The following is a 23,725-nucleotide window of genomic DNA, read 5'->3' as shown; positions in this document are numbered from 1 at the left end:
CTAAAGTACCCTACAACGTCGGCTATTTACAAATAGCCGACGTTGTAGGTAATTTGAAAACAAATAAAATACCCTACAACGTCGGCTCTTTACAAATAGCCGACGTTGTAGGTAATTTGAAAACTACTAAAATACCCTACAACGTCGGCTCTTTACAAATAGTCGAAGTTGTAGGTAATTTGAAAACTACTAAAATACCCTACAACGTCGGCTCTTTACAAATAGCCGATGTTGTAGGTAATTTGAAAACTACTAAAATACCCTACAACGTCGGCTCTTTATAAATAGCCGACGTTGTAGGTAATTTAAAAACAAAAAAAAGATTAATACAAGCCATAATACCACGAGACATATGCACCACAAGATTTTGTTCTAGTTTTCGAGCAACTTTATATGCCTTTTGACATAAAGGACTCAAAGAAGTCGGATCAACTATAATCATATCAACATTAGATGGAAGAAAAAAAAAAGGGGTTCTAATTGAAATGAAATGAAATGAAAGGCTTTAAACTTTCCTAAGTTGAATGTTGTGAGTGGATTAAAGTCGCCAGATTGGTTGTGTGCCACTCTGAACAAGCGCTACCTGTTCTCCTTCCTTCACCATCCCTTGCTTCTGTATTGCCAATGAACCAATTTGTGAACATGAAAGACCACACATATAGTGTTACCATACTACTCTAGAAATGAAATGATCAATCTCCCAATGAAACAATCAACTCATGAATTCAGAATTTCACATTGGAGTAATTGATTACTGCCCCAAAATCGATTATATTTTAAAGTCAAGATATGGTGAGGATGACTTCACCTGCAACATTGACATTGCGTTTGTGAAAGTCTCCTCAGCATCCTTGGAGAACTCTATATAAATTGTGCATACACCTTGGTACAAAGCCAATCTCTGTTGTACCCTCTCCCTGCAAATCAGTTAGTGGCATTAAAGACCTGCTAGTAATAATTATGCAACACTGCTAAATTCAAATCCATCAGAGTTTATGAAAAACTAGTTAAAACAACGAAGGTTATATCATGTGGCATCATCATTGCCTGAAAATTATATACAAAACTGTTAAGATCTTCTGTATCGTGACTATCCACCAAAAGAACAAAAATAGAGATACAATTTTATTATATTTCATGATAAACAATGCAAATCCTACATGCTACCCAAGCAATTTCTCTGATAAAAAATTAATTTACTTAATACATTAAATGCTTTATCTTATGAAATATCAATTGAAATATACTGGAGACCTGGCCAGTGAAAATTTAGGCAAATTACCCCATCAGATGCAGTTATTATTGAATGCAAATTTGGAATGGAATCTGCACTCTCAATTTTGACAATAACATGAATATCCGCACCACAGCCTGTTATAGAAAAGAACGTGACAGAAAATTAAAAAATTTAAACCACCTACAATATTGCATCGGTCATCTACATACTAGCATTCTATTTGGAAGGAAATGCACCATATGAATTTACTTTTCAAATAATTCTTCAATTCATGAACCACTGCAGCATCTTTGACAAAAGAAACAGCATAAAAGTCTACTTTATTGTCCACTCCAAACTTGATGTCATCCCAGTCCTTTTCTGTTGTATTTTGATTAGAAAGAATAATAACCAAGTAAGGGCATATTTGTTTCTGCGGCGCAGAGGCAATAAAAATGTATACATGATATAAAATGAGATTTAAAGGATAATGGTTATGACCAGTAATAGATGGAAGTGTGGCACTTTTGCCTCGAACATTAAGATGTCTTCTAGATTTAAGCTCTCCTCCATCAACAACTTCACACTTCACTGAATCTTTCGTCTTGGATTTCACCATTAAAGACATCATGCCACCTGTAATAGAAATTATTTAAGTACATATTTCCTTCAATTCAAAGCAGAAATTGTCAAGTTAAAGCCCAACTAAAGTTCAACCTTTCCTGATATAGAGTGGAAAGTCATTAATCACAAAAATCCACTAAGAAAAACTTTTTATTACATTCTCTAATGTGTTAACCTAGTAGAATTGCATTTGGTGATTCCAAACACAATGATAAATCATCAACACAGTGAAAGAAAAAATATAGAAAGAAGAAAAACTGGCATACCATCAACAAGAAGCATGTCCCCAACTTCAACATCATTTATGAAATCATCATAGTTCACACTGACACAATCAGCTGTGCCAACACCCCTTTGAATTGTGAAACTGAATTCTTGTCCACTTTTTAAAGTGATTGGTTGGGGTAAGTCACCACTCCTAACCTCAGTACCCTGCCAGTTTGAAAATCACAGTACATAAGAAAGTATGACTTGGCAACCAAATAAGAAAGAGTTTGATACTATTAAAAAATAATTAACAAAATATAAGTAGTCCATAACGTATACATAATTTACAATTGCAGTATCTTAAGAAAAAGAACTGCAAGGACATGATTCATGAGTCAGAAGTTTGCTCAATTAGAAACAAAAGCAAAGGATAAAGAACCACTTCCTTTTGTTTTTCCCTCTAAGTGGAAAAACATTACCAACTAAATGTAATTCTAAGTTTCTAACAGTTAAAAACACAAGAAACCAGGTAGTTTCTACTTTCTAAGCTTAGAAAATGTATAATTTGGAAAAATGGTTGTCTTCATTGCTAGGTCAGAAAGCAAATAGGGCATGGACCTACAATATTAAAAAGGGAAATGGCAAAAAAATACCAGATTTCCGATCCGGCAGTGCGGCGGAGCGGCGGTGCGGAGGAGTTCCCGGCGACGTCTTCGCGGCAGCGGACAGCGACGGCTGCGGAGGAGTTCCCGGCGATGTCCTCGCGGCTGCGGACAGCGACGGCTGCGGAGGACCTCGCGGCGACGTCTTCGCGGCTGCGGACAGCGACGGCTGCGTTCCTCCTCGGCGGCAACGGCTGGACGACGAAAGACGGCGTTCTGTTTTGAAAAGACGGAAGACGTTGTAGTATTTGGAGCACTGTTGGACGGAAGACGGCTGTAGTATTATTGAATCCCTAATTTGAAGCACAAGTAAGATCTAAAATTGAAGGTATTTGGACTATATTCAAAACCCTACAACGTCGGTTATTTATAATAATATAAATAACCGACGTTGTAGGTTAAAATATTATAAATCGGCGCGATATGACGTCGGCTAGGAGTGGTAGCCGACGTCGTATCGTGCCCGGCCTTAATGATACGACGTCGGCTAACCTTCCTAGCCGACGTCGTATCGACGCCCGTATTCAATTATAGGCGGGATACGACGTCGGCTAGGTAGGTTAGCCGACGTCGTATGCGCCACGCTTAATACTAATTGGATACGATGTCGGCTAACCTTCATAGCCGACGTCGTATCGATGCCCAAATTCAATTATAGGCGGGATACGACGTCGGCTAGGTAGGTTAGCCGACGTCGTATCGTCCGTCGATGGCTAATATACACGATACGACGTTGGCTAATCTCTTAGCCGATGTCGTATCGCACCGTCTTATAAAGTACACCCTTTAACGTCGGTTATTAGTAAATAACCGACGTTATAGGGTTTTTATTTATTCTTAATTATTTAAATAACATATAACGTCGGCTAATTATTTAGCCGACATTAATTAGCCGACGTTGTATGTGATTTCTGTAATAGTGCCTTATCCTTAGGTCATTCTACATTTATATAGATCAACCAAACGATTTTACTTCAAATATGAGAACACATGATTTAGGGAAGTTTCTTGGGGAGGAACACTAGTTTTATAGCCCTGGCTTAAAACGCCTTGCTGGCTGAAACTGCCATAATGCCTTCAGCCATATTGCTACTAGTCCCCTTGCGACGCTACTCTGTCTAAGGAGTTGGTTTTTAATGGAGCCTTTGCACCAACCAACTTTCCTGGGAGTATACCTAAGGATTGTCTATCATGTTTTGGTTTAATTTGTTTGATTAGGCTTTAAATACCCTTGCCATTGTGATTATGTTCAGTTTTGGTCAATTAAAGAGTAGCTACAGCATCTTTAATTTAATTAAATTACATATTAAGGATTAATCACATAAAGTTTAGGCAAGAAACCTTGTAGTTAACTCTGCGTTATATAACGAAATTTAGCCCACAGGCAATTTTGTTATATTTAAAGGGTTAATTAGGATAAAATACTAAACTATGATCATAATTTGCCCACTGGGATTATGCATCGGCATATTGCTTGGTAGTTCTGTCATTAAGGGTGGATAAACCTTACCCAAGCTTGGTAGTTCTGTCATTAAGGGTGGATAAACCTTACCCAAACCGTACCCATTCCGTTTCCACCATTCAGTTTTGTTACCCAAACCGTACCCATTCCGTTTCCACCATTCAGTTTTGGTAATATTATGTGCTTTATTCCGTTTCCACCATTCAGTTTTGGTAATATTATGTGCTTTAGTTACCCTCTCTCTCTATTATGTGTCTTAAAAATCCTCACCAAGCCTTAAGTTAATCGCTTATTTGGACTAGTCACATATGGTATCTTTACAAATATGGAAACATTAAGAAGGTGTCTTACCATAATTTGGTTGTCATTGTTAAATATTAATGGTGGTTATAATGTTGATTATTACCATCAAATATTTTAATTAATGAAACCGTTAATGTTAATATGGTATTCAGTTATAAATCCTGAATTGTTTCCAATTAAGTTTATGCAACAATGTTTCAGTCAAGAAAATATTTTGGTCAATATTATGTTCTTGGCATTTTTCGGAGTTTAAATTTTATTAAGTTTCAAAATTATATCCGAGAATGTTTCTACAGTTAGTGGTTTTAACTATTGTTTTTCCATATTTAGTCTCCAATTTAATGTGATAATATTATTATGGCTATTGTTTTTGGGTTATTTGCAATTTGCCATTAATGATAATAATATTAATTGGGTTATGAATAATCAATTTAGTAATTTTGGAAAAACATATTTGCTAAGGCAATTGGCTATTGCCACTAATTACATAATTCTTTAAGTTCTTTGAATTATGATTTTAATTCGTTATGCCCATAATTTTGTTAAGTATGAATAATGAATATTTAGTGTAAATTCGTACTTTATAGTTGGTTCATACTCTTTAGATTGTTTTATGAATTTGATCACATTAAGTGCATAATATTATGATTAATTATGCAATTAGGGTTTATGAGATTATGATTTACAAATGACAATATATATATTTTTTTTGGTTAAATTTTTTTTGGAATTTGTAAATTCGGTCTATTTCTCATAAATTTGATCTTTATGTATTAAAACATTTTAATGGGCTTAAAGTTTGAAATTTCAAAGTATATATTTATTACTTTACTATTCAAAAATTTGGATCTCTTTGGTTTGGTCTCATTAGAGTTTGAATATTAAGTTTATGCTTTGAATGCTCATATTAAAAATTGTCTTAAGTTATGCGATTTGTTTAGAATATATGAGCTAAATGTCTAATTTTATGCATATTAATTTGTCTAATGCATAATATTTTGTTATACAAAATATTTTTTTTTACTATTATGCCTTTAGCAAAGCATAAATTTAGGATGGAATTATATTAGTTCCTAATTAAGTTGGACTTATGCATAAACTTTAGTTACGGTAGTGCTTGAACTTAGTACTTTTTGGACCGTTGATTTAGTTCACCCATTTATGCTTTATCATAGGTGAACCATGTAATTTTGGTGTATACCCTACAAATTTTTTTTTAGGTTTATACCCCCAAACAATTATACATTGAGTGCATATGAATTGAGGAGACATACTAGTTTTATGGCCAAGACTTAAGAACATCTAGTGCCACTAGTCCCCTTAAATATCATATATTTGGACTTTCCCATCACGATCTGGTATAATCTGTTTGTTAAAATATTTTTTAAATTATTACTTGCCAATGTGATTTGATTTCAGTTCATTAAAGAATAGCCATAGCATCTTTAATTTACTGATTTCTCTTAAGTTTGAATCACATAAAGGTTAGGCAATGAATTGATAATTGTCTAGTGATCTTATAATTTTAATTTGGTTGGGGAGTAGCCACAACATCCTTTAATCAGTTAAAATTATATATTGAGCAGTTTATCTTGATCACATAAAGTTTTAGACATATCATTTGTGATTAATTGTAATTAATATGATGGAATTTAGCCCACAGGCAATTTCATTATATTTGTATGATTAATTAGGATTAAATACTGGACTATGATCATAATTTAGCCCACAGGCAATTATGTATCGGAATATAGTTTAGTAGTTTTATCAGTGATGATGTAAACAAATAAATTTATTTAGTTTATGATTATTTTCATCTCTATCAAAAGTTTAATTTTATGATGCAAACTTTAGATCATATTTCTTAATTTACCCACAGGGATTAAGAAAAGGAACATGATTTCTTAAGTTTTATCATAATAGTTGTAATGAATCTCGTTGATTAAAACTTTAGCCTACAGGCAAGTCTTATATCACTTGATTCTTCAACTCATTTGATAATTGTTTCATCATAAAATTTCAGTTGGATCTAATTGAGTAAAACTTTAGCCCACAGGCAAGTTTTATGTCTCTAGATTCTTCTGTTTATTTAATAATTGAGATGAAATTTTATCATAAGGGTTTTAATTGGATTTAATAGAATTAAAACTTTAGCCCAAAAACAAGTTTTATGTCAATAAATCCATCACCCATTAGATAATAATTTTATCACAATTTCTTAGAATTTATAAATTTCGTTAAATTATACGTCTAAGTTTTCATGGTTTGCATTGGCAAAACATGTATTGAGTTACTTCTCAAAATTTAACCACTTTTATTAATTATTTCGCGAATCTTGCTCGGTTATTTGGACTAACTGTAGTAAGTTACGTGATATATTTGATATACCTCTTTTGGTTTTCAAGAATAAAAATGTACCTCTTCGAGCCAAATTCCAACTTGGTTTGAAAAGTGTATTTTAGTATATCCAACTAATGGTGGGGAATTATATCTTCATTATTTAGTTGGATTGGAACCAAATATTGATTATTTAGTATGCCCAACTAATGATGGGGAATTATATATCTTCATTATTTAGTTGGTCAAATCAATTGGGGAATTATATATCTTCATTATTTAGTTGGTCAAATCAATTGGGGAATTATATATCTTCATTATTTAGTTGGTCAAATCAATTCTGGAATTATATATCTTCATTATTTAGTTGGTCAAATCAATTCTGACTTTATATATCTTCATTATTTAGTTGGTCAAATCAATTCTGACTACGTATATCATTAATTCTGCTGAAGAATATTTTAATCAGTGGGAGTGATAATTTAAAAAAAGATCATTAAGATGCTCCATTAAGAGATTCCACAAGTATTAATCTTGTATTTGTTCATATAAATTCATAAGTTCAAATTATTGAACATTTGGTTGTGCAACATATTTATGAAAATGTTGTAACAATATTAAGGAGTTTATTAGAACAAAACATTTAACTTGTGATACACTGTTATTTAAATAAATTCTTTAGCATTTAATAGAGTCTTTAGTTTCTTCAAAATTGATCCTGGGCCATTCTGGTTTATAAGGCTCAAGACAATTTTGCAAGACATAAAAGTAAGACTCATAATACTCAGTGGACCTTGAAGTTATTTGGGAAGTTATATGGTGTATATTTAAAATTTCACATTTATGGACTTAGAGTTTTGGTTTATTGTTTAAGTTGTTGGAATGCTTCTATGACTAAACTATCTTTTGGCTATTTTGATGAGTGGGAGTGACAGACGTGTCAACTCCAAGCTCTTGGCCGTTAGATGTAGTGCTTAAGATAAGTTATAAAACTAGTCATGGAACATAGTTAGCATTATGCTAACATTGAGAGATCTCTACTTCAAACATAGTTAACATTAAGGATCTTAGAGATCATGAAGTGTACTCTCTTGTACAATTCGGATGGTTTTCTCTTTTAAGTTGCGCATATATATTTTATTTTGAGAAACATCCCTTAAGGTACCAAGAATAAACGTTGGGTTTGTTCATAAAGGACTTAAGTTGGGGAATAAAAATGCATGTGATGCATAGAAGATATTACTCTGTCGAGCAGAGGACATATCGCTATGATTCATGTGTTTTGTTCTTTGATGAGAGTTGTGCTAGTACTTGCACCAAGTGGGAGAATATAAGACCTTTCCCAATATGAGCCTTAATACAATGGTGCAAGTGGGCTAGGCCCATTAAGCTATAGGTTGGATTGGACATCTAGGTTTAGTCCAATCCACCATATGCCTATATAAGCCTGCATTGATGGGATGCAGGACAGACAATCATATAGACACCTACAGACATGGTACTCACACTGCTCAGAAAATACCAGGACACCATCTAGGGTTCTGAGTGAAGTGTGAGACAAAACGACTAACATAGGCAACACAACAAGGCATCAACTATGGCTGGAGATCAACAATCTATGCTTCCGCTATTACAAGGTTAGGTTACTCATAAACTCATTTTGTATATGTTTAGATAAGATTTATGATCTTACATTTTGTAGGAGATAGAGCCACTTGAAACACTTGTGTGTAGCCTAAGGCTCTACCAGAAGCAGGCTCTTTACTCGATGTCAGAATTTGATTAGGGAACTGAGGCAGAGCAAACAACCAAAGTTTTGCATCCATGTTGGGCAGCATATCGAATTTGCGATGAGTATGCACTTTTCTTGGGATATAAAGTAAGATGTCAAAACATTAACACAAACTATTTTGTACCTAATTTTGTGAAATATTTGCCTAAGAGCTGTATTAATTTGGAAATTTGCTGATCAAGCTTCTCAACAGGAGGGGTCCTACAATTTATGTGAACATTTTCTCTGATGAAGTAACTGCAGAATTACCTCTTTTCTCTTTAACTCCTTTTTTTTTGTTGCATATATTAATTTCTCTACAAGACCATCTCGTGTGAGAAACATAATAATTTTTAGATAGTTCTCGATATGTTGTTTAGTTAATGATGTCCACACTAATTGCTGCAGAGTAATGTGCAAGATCTTTACAGTGTGCTGTGTTTCTTGCATGTTGAGCCATGGTGCAATTGGGCATGGTATGTCTTATATTTTAATAATTGTATATACATGTTATAAGTTTAACTGAACTAGATTGCTTAACTTTGCTATCTTTTAGGTGGAATAAGTTAATACAGAGACCTTATGAGAATGGTGATCAGAGAGCATTGAAACTGGTCAAGGCAATTCTTAGGTCATTAATGCTTAAGAGAACAAAGGAAACAAAGGACAAGGAAAGGAGGTAGTACATTACCATTTTTTTCCTCATTTTCTTTAATGCCCAAAGTTTACTTGAGAGGCAAAGCTTTATCTGGCACCATATTGATGTCTTGTTCTTTTGAATTAGGCCAATTCTTGTCCCGCCACCAACTGATATCCAAGTTATTGAGTGTGAACAGTCGGAAGCAGAGCGCGATTTCTATGATGCCCTCTACAAGAAATCAAGAAATCTTTACCGGGGAGTGGAAAGAAATTTTCATCTTAAAGAAAACAGGAAATCTCTTGCATGATAACGCCACGTTGAATGAACTACAATGTTGTGCTATATATCATATAATGCATATTTTGTAGTTATAAATGGAATTTATTTAATACGTAGATACTGTTGTGTTTGAATATTGTTAAATATTATTATTTGACAAGTATTATTTACAATTGATTTCTTTTAATATGTAGAATTGATTTTCTTTTAATATGTGAACTTCCTTGAATATTATTAAACATTAGTATTTGGTAATACAAGTTACATTTGATTTTCTTTTAAATTAAATGTGTATTTATTTGTGTTTTGCAATGCATATTTGAAAGTAAAGATTTACATCAAAAAGTAATTTAATGGCAATTAAAAAAAATATATAACAAAAAATACCATGCAAATTTGAGTAGCAATTAAGAGCAATAGCTATTAGATGAGAAAATACAAATAGAAAATAAAATTATATTTTAGCGACGATTATAAAATCACTATTAATAATACTAAAATTAAAAGTATTATTTTACTAGCGACACTTAATAACCGCCGCTAAAAGTTATAGTAAATATTAAATAAATATTAGAGGCGGTTTTAAAACCGCCGCTAAATGCACTCAAAATCGCCGTGAAATAAGTTTTCCATTAATTCCCACACTTGTCTAAACCGCCTCTAAATCCTTCGCGACACACTATTGAGACACGGTTTGGAAACCGCCTCTAAACAGTTTAGTGGCGGTTTTGAACCGCCCATAAAAAACAAATTAACCGCCACTAAATAGCCTTTTTGGTGTAGTGTTAAAAAACAATAAAAATTATAATTTTGATGATGAGATTAATTTCTAATTCTAATTGGATTCTTTATATGTAACATTGGGTTTCTTTTAAATATTAATATTGTTGTAACACCCTCATCTTTAAGGCAATATTTAAGGCAATTTAAACTTAAAAATTCAATTAAAAGGTAATTAATTAAACTCTAGTCACAGCGGAAGCAAATATTCAAATCTCTAGGGTGTTATGCCACATGTATAGTACGTAACTCATACTAAGCTAGATGCTAAGGCTATGTCCACAACTAAAATCCAACAAAGACATAAATCCAAAATCTAAGGTTATTACATCATTAAGTCTCAAAGTTGTCTCAACAAAATTGCACAAACTAACTACAAGAGATGGAGGTAGAACTATGGGCAAGCTAAACGCACTCATGACAGCTCTACTCCATACTTGAAATTATCAGTTAAAATAATTAGCGAATATTGCTAAGTAAAATCCCACTCCAACACGTAAAGCTACAATATATACATTTCTTATCCACCATAGGTTTTGAGAATGACATATAGAATATATATTCACCTGCTAGCCAACACTAAGGAATGTTTTTCAAAAGATTGTTACACCGCCATAATAAAGATAACGAGAATGACTCACGAACGATTATTATACCACAATGAAGTACAAGCTCAATACCTCACCCAAAGGAACATCAAGATAAGTCACAATCATGATAGATAACAAAGGATACTTAGATAGTAAGATAGAAGCAAAGGGAGTTTTAACCCGCCATATGTCAATCCACCACATAATCCACCAAAGAGCCAATCAAGACATAATCAATATAAGTACAATTCACCAAAAGTAATAGTGAATTCTGCGTGGAGGTCTCCAATCCACAAACATTACCACATAGATCAATATCCACCAATACTAAAAAAATTTGGAAACAGATATAGAACTTTAAGTGTATACATCCCTATTGGGATTCCAAGCCCAATGGGTTAGTTACTATCTCTAACACCTAGGATTCGTTTCTACTAGGTGCTCAACCCACCAGAGCCAAAGGCCCACAAGTTTCAAATCAATGGTATCATAACGAGTCCCCAAATGGGTCCACATGCCAACACAATGATATCAAGAAAGATTTAATAACAAGAAATATAACTCTCAACAAAGAATGTCTCTCAACAAGGAATACATAATATATAGGATTCCAAGGGTTCATATATATACAAATAAGAATCAAAGGTAGTAACTCAAACTCAATCCACGAATAAGAATTCCAAAAGAATCATAATCAATCCAAGGAAATAATACAAGAGTACAATAGGGTAACAAATACTCAATAGAGGCAACGATATCAACAAAAGCATAGAATTCCAATACTCCCAGCCCAATGTACAAGGATTATCAAATGATAGGATTCATGAATGAATAATAATCAATAAGCAAGAATAGGAATTATCCAATATCATGTCATCACAACAAACTAAAACAACCAAAGGAATACTCATACTAGAAGCAAAACACAGTGGAATAGTAAACGGTAATGAACAAGCACGGCGGGACTAGGGAGTATGCCACTCACTATCGCAGGAACAAACGGAAGAAGCCAACGGAAGAGAATCTGCCGCCACTCAATACCACCAATAGCCTTGCGGGGTTGGCTCACGGTCGTGCCAGTACCATGGGTCAGTTTCGCTAGGTCAAAAATGCGACAAAACAGAACATTTCCAGAAACAACACTTCAACAACGAAATGGGCAACTATACTCAGATTTCCAGAATACGGAATATACCAACAACAATATACTATCAAGAGTAGAATAAATGGCACTTCAAAAGTACAAGAAACTTCAAGATCAAACCACAATATCAAGATATACCACCACAATGGCTCAAGAATACAAGAATACACATACTATCATACAAGAGTAGAAAATAGGTTTGATTGGACATAGGGATTACCTCTTGAAGCTATCTATTCAACGAATTCCTCCTTCAAGCTTAGCTTAGCACATCATCCATCTCTTGATCATCTTAGGAATCCTAAAACGCACCATAGAAATAGAGAAAGATCATAAAGATGGTGAAACAAAGGAGGAAAAAGAAATGGAAGGTAGGATCTTACCATTATCTATCTTGAAAGATCATAAAAGATGAGTCTTGGCTTGAATCTTGAAGATGAAATGAAGACCAATCTTTGAAGGTGAAGAGCAGGGAAATGGCGTGAAGGAGAAGTAGGGGAAGAGAGAGAGAGTGTGATGTCTAGATAAGGTTAAGTCTTAATTCTTAAATATATATATACTACAATATAAATATACATGTATGTATATATATTAGGGTGAAAGGTTTAATAAAGAATGGGCTTGAATACTATATATATATATATGTATATATAGGGTAGGCTTTCAGTGAGACCACTTGCTTAGGTAAGATCGTGAGATTACATCTTGTGCATCCATGTAATACTTTTTAATGGTCTAGATTGATTGACACACACACACACTCTGTTTGCACACATTTAATCACCGTTCGCACACACTTCAACTTGGAATCTTAATCAATCTAGACTATTAAAAAATTTTGAGATCAAATCTTGTACATCAATCACCGTTCGCACACATTTTGTAACACCCCGGCCCGGCTATACCGTGCATCCGGAGTAGTTACCGCCAAACCTAGATTGAACCCTATCTCATCTAGAAAGAGTCCACTCCAGATGCATAGGCTAAAGAAGGAAAACTGTTTTCTCATACTTACTACTTGATATAATTCTCAAGTATATGTATATTGCATCGGAAAGAAGGGAGCTATCCAATCATATATATATATACGTAGCAGCGGAAAGGAAAAGACAGCTTGGTTAGCTACGAAAATATACAAGAATTGACCAATTGGGTCCAAAAACATAGAAGTGCAAGTTGGTTACAACTTGCTAATCAAACTAATGCTACCGTGGCTACAAAAGATTTTCACCAAAGGAGTGTAAGCGAGTACGGTAGGATGTACAGGTGGAGGAGTATATGCCGGAGAGGGAGGAACAGGAGCGTGGCCGGGAGCGTAGGGGTCGTCATCCAACAAGAAGTGCACATAATCATCATACTCATGCACAGGAAACACAAAATCAGATGAGCTCTCAGAGCTCATCGGGCTGCATGAGCCCACGCTAGATATTATCTGCTAAAAGATAGAATGAAGTGTAGTTAGCACGACGGCTAAGTAAGGAAATCCATTGTCACTCAAAAGTAAACAAAGGTTTCAAAACAAGTATATAAGAGTTTTACAACTTTACCCATTTGTTGAGATTTCTCCTGAAAATAAGTTAACAACGAGAACTTGCACAAAAAGTGATTAGTGAATCAATATCAACCTATCTCTTAAGACAAAATCATTTCTTTTTGTTGTTACAAAATAACTATTTTCTCATCTTTAAAACTTCCTTAGTTCCATATTAGCAAGCGTGAGGCCTTTGGAGCATTCTCATAACTCCCTCTCTGACCACTTGGATCATCGAACTCGGGTTCAGTGGTCATCACCCGGTCTAACACTGATCCCCTGGACGTAAGGTTCGTTAAAATGATTCCTAGCTGGCCTAGCCAGGTTTGTTAAAACGACACCTACCCGGACTTCTGGTGTAACTATACTTTAAGTGTGCACACCCCCATAGAAATACCTCATCCTACGAGTTATATAGTACCCGACGAATAGACTTCGCCCTGCAGTATGAACTAGTCATACAATATATTTGTTGACACTGGAAATTTACAAATTTTGATTATTTATCAATATTAGTATATTTATTTAAATGTATTTGGATAATATTGATATTATCTAATTTGTTAATTAGATAATATCAAAAGAGTTTGAATTTATCAAAACTCTTTATCCTATAGCTATAAATATGACCTTTTATTTCTATGTATTGATCCTAGGAAAAATCATAGAAATAGATTGGGATCATGATCATGAAAATAAAAGCCCCATGATCCTAAATGTAAAAGTTCCTCCTTGAAAATCATGTCTATCATGTTGATCCAAACCTCCTGAAGATCAAGCCATTTGAAATCCGGAGGCCCTTCAGAAGAACAAGCATATAAGTTCTTATTTGAAGATCAAGCCACTTGAAATCCGGAGGCCCTTCAATGGAGCGTACATCAACTGAAGAATCAGAGGACCACATATCTAGAGATTGCATCCACACCCACACCCATATTGACATATATATGTAACAGAATTTTGAATTTGATATATTTATTCAAAATTTCTTTGTTTACAAATTGGCACGCACAGTGGGACAGCTCTGCCTCTCATCTCTTCATAGGCACCAATATGGGGGCAAACCCCATATGAAATATGAAATGGAGGAAGCTAAATGATACTCCTCGGCACGAATTAAAACGGCCTAATGTTCAAGGCTCCTTGGCACGAGTTAAAACGGCCTCATATCCATATCTCCTTGGCACGAGTTAAAACGGCCTCATATTCATATCACCTTGGCACGAGTTAAAACGGCCTTATATCTTAACTGTAGTGTCGAGACTTTCTTGCACTACATACTTTCGCGTTCGCGTGGTATATGCTCTCAAGTGGTGTACAAGCAAGTCTCGAGGGGGCATTTGTTGACACTGGAAATTTACAAATTTTGATTATTTATCAATATTAGTATATTTATTTAAATGTATTTGGATAATATTGATATTATCTAATTTGTTAATTAGATAATATCAAAAGAGTTTGAATTTATCAAAACTCTTTATCCTACAGCTATAAATATGACCTTTTATTTCTATGTATTGATCCTAGGAAAAATCATAGAAATAGATTGGGATCATGATCATGAAAATAAAAGCCCCATGATCCTAAATGTAAAAGTTCCTCCTTGAAAATCATGCCTATCATGTTGATCCAAACCTCCTGAAGATCAAGCCATTTGAAATCCGGAGGCCTTTCAGAAGAACAAGCATATAAGTTCTTCTTTGAAGATCAAGCCACTTGAAATCTGGAGGCCCTTCAATGGAGCGTACATCAACTGAAGAATCAGAGGAACACATATCCAGAGCTTGCATCCACACCCACACCCATATTGACATATATATGTAACAGAATTTTGAATTTGATATATTTATTCAAAATTTCTTTGTTTACAATAACATAACGACGAATAGACTTCGCCCTGCAGTATAAATAATCATACAATATAACACAATGACCACTGGGCAATGGCACTTAAAGCCACCCGTGGGTCAATCAAGGTCCTCCTCAACTTACTTTAGAAACTAAGGTTTTGAAAACATGATCCTTCCTTCAGTTTTTCTTTCTCCAATCATTTCTTTTGGGCATATTTCTCATTCGAGCCCAATACTTGAATTTGGCTACCTCATTAGCTCATGAAGGATTTTCAAAATACTCTCAGTGTCCGCAGGCTTTTCAAACACCATTTTCTCATCTTCCTCACGTAAAGTACACATTCACTAAAAGTGGTATTTCCCTTCAAAAAAAATAAGGTTTTTGACAATCTACTCACCAAAATAGCATACGTTCTTTCGATGTAAGTTTCATAAACATTTTTATTTGCCCATAGGCTTTTCAACACAATTCCTCAAGTGACAAGAGTTATACTTGTTTCTTAAAAACAATATTTTTCTTTCAAAGTGATGTACATAATTTTCCAAAACAAATAGTCCTTTCAAAAATTGAATTCATTTGCCCGTAGGCCTTTCAAACATCATACCATGCAGGAGCAAAAATTATGGAAGAAAATTCGGTCGAAAACAAATCCGTGCATCGCAGATGCGCGAATACCCGCACCGCCGGACGCACGGCGGACGCGCGCGTCCGGCCGCTCGGCCGTGATCTCGCATTCTGGACGCCGACGCGCGTCCGTGGTCGCGTCCGGCCGTTCGGCCTCGGTCTCGCGTACTGGACGCCGATGGACGCGCAGTGGACGCGCGTCCAAGGCCGCGTCCGTCCAATCCTGCCCACTTCGGACGGTAAAAACTGTGTAGTAACGCCTTGATTTTCCACTATTTTCACAAGTATAAGCCTATATGGACATAAATATAACATATACAAGCATATACTAACTATGAACATGTATACGAAAATTACCAAAAAATTCCAGGGTAGTCTCTTGAGCCAACTAAGAGATCCACAAACTTAACACATAATTTTCACATAAAATTCCTAGTCTTATAATTTACTAGCAATTGTTCATTTTCAAGTGACTAAACCCACTTAAGGGATTCCTTACCTCTTGAACGAAGTACTTTGCAAGAATTGTTTTCGAACCTCTAATCAATCTTTCACCAAGAATTCCTAAGCAAAACATACCATCATAACAATAATTTTAGGAAATCTGAACCTATAGTTAGGTTCTAGGGAAGAAAACAAGGCTTTTAACCAAATAAAAAAATGAAATTTTACCGAATAAATGATGATCTTGTGAAGAAATTGGCTAAGAAGGCTTCTTGATCACAAGGATGAAGATGAATTTTTTTTTCTCCTTTTCCTCTCCAATATTTTCGGCCAAAGTGGGAAAGAAATGGGAAATCAAGCTTATATATTTTATCTTATAAGATAAGGAAGAATAAGCTTGAAGAGTAAGTCTCAATTTGGAGCTTGGAGAGTAAGTTTCTATCAAGACTTATCTTATAATCTTCCTTGCAAGACTTATCTCATAATCCATCCTAATTAATCAATTTTGTAATTACCATATGGTAAATAAATGTGACACTTGTCACAATTTCCATGGTAAATCTTGAAGGATAAGTTTGCCTTGCCAGTTAGGGATTAAATCAGATAAAAGTTCGGTGGAAAATAACTTAATTCGGGAAAATTTTAATACCAAAATTATTCTAAAAATAATCCCGTCATTAACTACTAAAATCTGGGCTCATTGGAATGAGTGGGGGGTCACACATTTAATCACCGTTTGCACACATTTAATCATCGTCCGCACACATTTAATCACCATTCACACACATTTTATTCCCGTTCGCACACACTTCAACTTAGCATCTTAAATCAATCTAAACCATTAAATTATTAAATGGACGCACAAGATCTGATTTCACGATCTTACCTAAATAAGTGATCTCATATGATCCTAACTTTATATATATATATATAACTAGTATAAAGAATTGGGCTTTTAATTTGGGAATTACCTTAGAAAATATTCTTAATTCAAGAATTGGGCTTTAAAAAATGAATTTAATTTTGAAAAATAATCATTAAGGGTAATTCTGAAATAATTTATTACTGTGTGTAACAATTGTTGACCAGAGATTAAAAAAAATACATTAAAATGCTGAAAATAAATCTTCCACTCTAGTCAGTCATTTGTATAATGACTGTCAACAGTCAATTTATTGACCCAACTTGCACTGCACGCTAGTTAGTCATCAGTTCACTGGTCTTTGTCTTCCATTCTTCCCACACTATTCATTGATTCTTCATTTCTTTTTTATATAGAAACTGTTTAACTTTTAAGAATTGAAGCGCGCATGTGATAATCTTCATCGGATAATCCGCAAGTGAATTTCGACAAATCCTAGTAAATGGATAGATAAAACGAATAGAGGTAAGTTATCGAAGAAATCTCCATGTTTTATGTTTTTTTTTTTTTTTAAATTTTTCATGAAGAAAATATATGTTACTTTAATGAAGTACATAGCTTTCTTGCATATCTTTCGATCATACGGAGCTGATGAGGTTTTTTTAGATGAATATTGGTCATAGAAAATCTTTTTACATGTGCTGATTTAATTTCATGATTTTTTATTTTCAATAACTTATTCTTAAATCGATGATTAAGATAACAAAGTTGTAGCAATGGAATTAAACTCGTAATCATTAAAACACAAGAATTATGCTTCACACGCTTAAACATCCTTTTTAGTGCCAAGACCCATTTATTTAATATTTATATTAGTGATTTTGGAGAAATCAATATAGATTTTGAGTGATTTACCATTTTGTTATCTTGGTTTTGGTTTTGTTTTTCAACAAAAACTATAAACCTACGCGATCGGTAAAGTTTGACTTATCAGAACTTTTCTTATAAATTTATGACAAAATTCTCATGTGTCTTTTGTTTAGTTCCCCACTTAAAAATAGATTGGATTTTCTTTTAATACTATGGACTCTGTTACAATGTAGGACCTGTTCATACATACTTTCTCAACCTATTGAAGCACCTCTCACTTGGGAGGGTCACAACTATGCCGCATAATAGATTGGATTTATTATTATTCGATTATTACAATGTTTAGTCTCCATTACAACTTTTGCCCAAAGGTTGTTATATAGGTGTCAAGCGAACGTGTTAGCGTGAAATCCAATACAGGTCTGACCTGTTTGACTCGATCCGACTCAGTCTATTTGTTATAATGGGCGGACTAGGGCTAGCCCGTTTTATAATACCGACATGGTCAAACTTTAATTTTTTGTTCAAGGAACGAGCCAGCCCTTTTCAACCCGTTGCCCCGTTTATTTTTTAAAATAATATACTATACTACAAATATACTCTAATAGGGTAATGACTCCTGAAATTATCACATTAGAAACTATGATATTAGTTTTATGTCTATTAAATTTTATGTATTTACTATTTAACTCATCAACTGCCTAACTAGCATACTAATTAGTAATACTACCTTAAAAATATTTTTGTGTAAAATTACACTTTTTGTCCCTAAGTTACAGGTTAATTGTAGAATTCGTCCCTGAGTGTTGGTCATGCTCACTTTTCGTCTCTATGTTATCATTGACGTTGCACTTTTCGTCCTTTCGTACTCACTTTTCGTCCCTAAGTTAGGCTAAAATTGCAAATTTCGTCCCTATTCTTTTATTAGTAAAGGGACAAAAAGTAGTGCGACATCAATGATAACTTAGGGACAAAAAGTGAGTACGACCAACACTTAGAGACGAATTCTACATTTATCCTATAACTTAAGGATGAAAAGTGCAACTTTTCCATATTTTTATATTGTAAAATTTTATTTGTTTCATATTAGAAAAATTATCCTTACTACTTAGTAGTTAGTAGTTACAATTTGTAAACTTATTCTTATATATATTAATGGTGTTACATTATTAATTATTGATTTCTTTAGTTTCTTGTAATAATTTAAAGTTAAATATATAGTTGAAAACAAATATGTGAACTTGTAAAACTAATTTATAAGGAGCACATAACTTAAATTAATCGATTTATAATTTATATATTTTTCAGAGCTATGAACTAGGTCGGACTTTAATTTTTATTTTTGGACCGGACAAACTTTAACTGGACTGGGCTGGTCAAATCCAAAAAATAAAGGGCCAAAGGCGGGCTAGCCCAAGCACACACGTTTGACACCTCTAGGTTGTTACCAACAAAGGTAGCTGACCGAACTTCTAGTTTGTGTTCAAACTTAGTAGCAAAAGTGAAATAGTTCCAAGACTTTAAGTGGGTGCGGCCTATGGCCTATTGGCCACCTTCACTTGAGCTGATCAGCTATGGGTAACCTAGACTAGTTAACTTACTCCTTGCGATCTTTTGCCGGCTAGGATCTCAATGTAGAATTTACCCAATGCACACTCTCGGGTAGTAATTGTACTTTTTCTTTGTCATCCAAAAAAAAGAAGTGAAATAGTTTGTGTAAGATTGTCTCGCATGACAATGATCTTAAATATGTAATATTTTTATTTTATCTAAAGAATAACACTTTTTACTAAAAAAAAACACTAATAACTTTCAGCAAGCATGTAATATTTATTGAAAACAATATTTAATAACTTTTTAGTACAAATGTAATACTTTTTTCTTTTATGAATATGTAATACTTTTTCACGATTTCTTCATGGATTAAAGAAGTTTTTCTGTATACTTCAATTTCTGTATCATTTATTTGATTTCTTCCATTGCTGCCTCCATGTTTAGAGGTTAAATCTTTTGTACATGAATTTATGAAGAACCCTAAAATTAGACATTTTTCTTAATTGTTTTATTCCCTTAATACAATTGTTTATCTTTTGATTTGATTGTAGTCTATATCGTTTTTGAATTAATAATTGCCAGCTTACTAAATTCACACTTGATGCATATATTTTGCCAACTTACTAATTCATGTTTGGTGCTTATATTTTCCAATAAAGATATCCATTGTAGGTGTAGATCCAACATGATTAAAAGGAGTGAATTGCAATCCTAGAGATAGGATGTCATCAATCTTTTGTGTTCGAGTAGAATTCTTCAGTAAAACTCACAAATATTTAATGCAATATTTGAGGATTTTAAATTTATAAGAGATTCTGATCAAAGCAACGTAGTAATTAGTTGTTAATACTTATGAAATAGATATTAACAAAATTTAGGACGTCTTGCGGTCTTAAGAATATGCAATTGTTTTTTACATTTATTTGATATCCTATAGAGATTCATTGGTTCAAGATGGATCCTTGAGACGGGTCGAATCAAGATGGAAATTTAATACTTATACTGAAAAATATAATTCTAATCTGAAATAAATTATTTGTTACGTACTTACGTATAAGGAAAAAGTGTAATATTTCTGAAGAAAAATGTAATATTTTTAAATCAAAATTAAATATTTAGGGATTGAATAGTTACTTATGAGATAAAATGTAATACTAATTCGAGATATATTGATTTATTGTTATTTATGAGAAAATATGTAATACTTATGAGGAAAAGTATACTACTTTTGATGAAAAAATGAAATACACTTAAATCAAAATATAATATTAGCAATTGAAAAGTTAGCTATGAAAAAAATTGTAATGCTTGTGATAAAATTGTAATATTTTTAAATATTTGACTATTCTCATAGACCCTACGGCTATCTTTATCATATCCCAACAAGTGAACCGATGATGTGGAAGATAATGTGGATTTTCATTTTCTTTTTATTTTTATTTTTTTTGTTAGCTTATGTGGCTGGCTATAATAGCAAGTTTGCAATTGACTTTTTTTTTTATTTTATTTGTTATTTTATTATTAATTTATAATATAAAAGGAAAATGAGACTACTTTTGAAAGTGATAGAATATTGCATAAATGTAGATAAAATAGTAGAGAATTTACAAATTTGATGATGTGAAAGTGAGATTCATTTTTAAAAGTAAGAGTATTGCAGAGATAAGAATAGGCTAATAGGAAATTTTGCCTTAGGCGTGCATGGTGCAATGCGTATAGTAGAACTTGTGTTATAAAAATAGCCAATAGGAATTTCGTTTTTACATAGCGAGAGAGAAAACGGACAAAATTTGAAAACAATAAACCAAACAACATTGATGAGATCAGCAAATAAGTCGTTTAAAATACCCCTTGTCGGGGGGTTTGGAAAGGATTTTATAACACGGAAAACGAAGACTCTGAAAGTTATTAAGTTTGGTCTACTTTTTGACTAAGGATTGGAATTGGTTTGTTATGCCAGTCACTTGGGTCCACTTCACAAGAAAGATCATGTTCATGTTCACAATTTTAGTATTTTATGTTCATAATTTTAGAATTCTTTGTTTTTAATTTTTGAACTCTATGCTTCACAATTTTTAAATTCTATATTCACAATTACATAACTTCATATTCATAATTTCAAAACTCTATGTTCACAATTTCAGAACTCTATATTCACAATTTCTTAACTCTATATTCAATAGTATAGCACAATTTTTGAATTTATATAACAAAATTGTGAATATAGAGTTAAAAAATTGTGAATATTGAATAATGTAATTTTGTATATTGAGATTTAAAATTGTGAATATATAGTTCTAAAATTGTGACCATAGAGTTTTTAAATTATCAAAATGGACATTAGTCCACCTTGCAAGGTGGACCCGGGTCCATAGCATAATTTGCTGATTGGAATAGACCAGGCCCCTTTGTAAGGGCCTACGACTGACCCAATTAAGACTTAGTTAGACCTAATTTGTTTAGTAAAAAGATTAGACTTAGACCAATTTCAAAGCTTATTAAACTAAACAGGCCAAACCTATATATACCAAGTTCGGCCTTCAAGCCAACAAGCCTGGCATACATACATACATACATATATATATATATATATATATATATATATATATATAAAATTCAGTTTGCGTACGGTTGATCTTCTCATGTGTGGTTGTGCGGTGAGAGGAGGGCCATTGATCTTGTCAAAATCAACGTCCATGATTAACAACGTTTAAAAAAAATGCAGTGATAATTTGGTCATTTTCCATATGGGTCAAACTTAAGGTGCGTAGGGTTTGTGCTTAAGGTGCGTAGGTCTTGTGCTTAAGGTGCGTTGTGTTTGTGGTTTATGTACTTAAGGTGCGTCACTTATGCAGTTGAGAACATAAGGTGCATAAGTTTTGTATTAAAGGTGTGCAGGTTTTGTGCTTAAGATGCATAGATTTCCTTCTTAAGGTGCATAGTTTCTGTGCTGAATTAAGGTCCGTCAATTGTTCAGCTGATAACTTAAGGTGCAACTTTTTATTGAAACTTAAGGTGCGTTGGTATAAATTAGAGTTTTAGGTGCGTTGTTTTACATCTTAAGGTGCGTGATTTGCTTTCTTAAAGTGCATGATTTATGTGTTTAAGGTGCGTCAATTGTGAAAACTTAAGTGTCTCAGTCTAAAGCTTTAAGTGAATGGGTTTCCTTTTTAAGGTGCGTGATTGGTATGCTGCGTTAGTTGTTGAAGAAAGGTGTGAAAGAAAGTAACACCAGAAAGAGTACAAAATTGAGTACAAGATTGAGTACTAGTTTTTATACGTTTATAAAAAAAAATTTCATTGATTTGAGTCATTAATCTAGATTTGATCATCGGCTCAAATCTAACCGCATCTTCGCACATGAGCAAGTTTCTGCACCAAAACTCATCCATATATATATGTGTGTGTGTGGTGGGGGGGGGGGGGGTGGGGAGGGGATGGGAACTAGTCCTTAGGAGAAAACTAAGAACAAATATCAACCTTACATCTAGAAAAATTGGATGGATCAGATTTGATTTACAAATTAAAAAAAAATAGAACGTGGTGGCATTTTCATAATTATCACCAACTTTATTATGCAAACTTAAACATGAAATTTTATAATTTTCAGAATTTTCAGATTTGCACATTTAGTATTAATACTTTGCACATTTAGTATTAAAAGATTGCACTTGCAAAAATGTGAAAGTACATTGCACTTAGGATTTCAATTTTAGAGTTTATGACTGTGTTTGTTGTTTTATTTGGTTTAGTGGTTCCCTTTTTACTATTTAGAATATAGAATTTACGGTTTATATATAAAATTTAGCTTTTTCATTGATTTTATAGAATGTATTAGGTTTTCATATTTAGTTGTTAAAGATTTCATATTTAAGTGTTCAAGTTTACATAGTGAAGTTGATAATAATTATGAAAATGCCACCACATTTTTTTTAATCTGATCAGAACTATCAAAAGGTTAGCAGTATATATAC

At 33.4% G+C, this 23,725-nt stretch overlaps 1 pseudogene; it reads right to left on the bottom strand.

Moving 5' to 3' along the window:
- Positions 1-505: 505 nt before the first annotated feature.
- On the bottom strand, positions 506-3,331 carry LOC116033452 (annotated as a pseudogene).
- Positions 3,332-23,725: the final 20,394 nt, after the last annotated feature.

Source organism: Ipomoea triloba, chromosome 10 (genome assembly GCF_003576645.1).
Source record: "Ipomoea triloba cultivar NCNSP0323 chromosome 10, ASM357664v1".
NCBI classification, from domain to species: Eukaryota; Viridiplantae; Streptophyta; class Magnoliopsida; order Solanales; family Convolvulaceae; genus Ipomoea; species Ipomoea triloba.
This window is presented reverse-complemented; position numbering and strand designations above follow the sequence as displayed.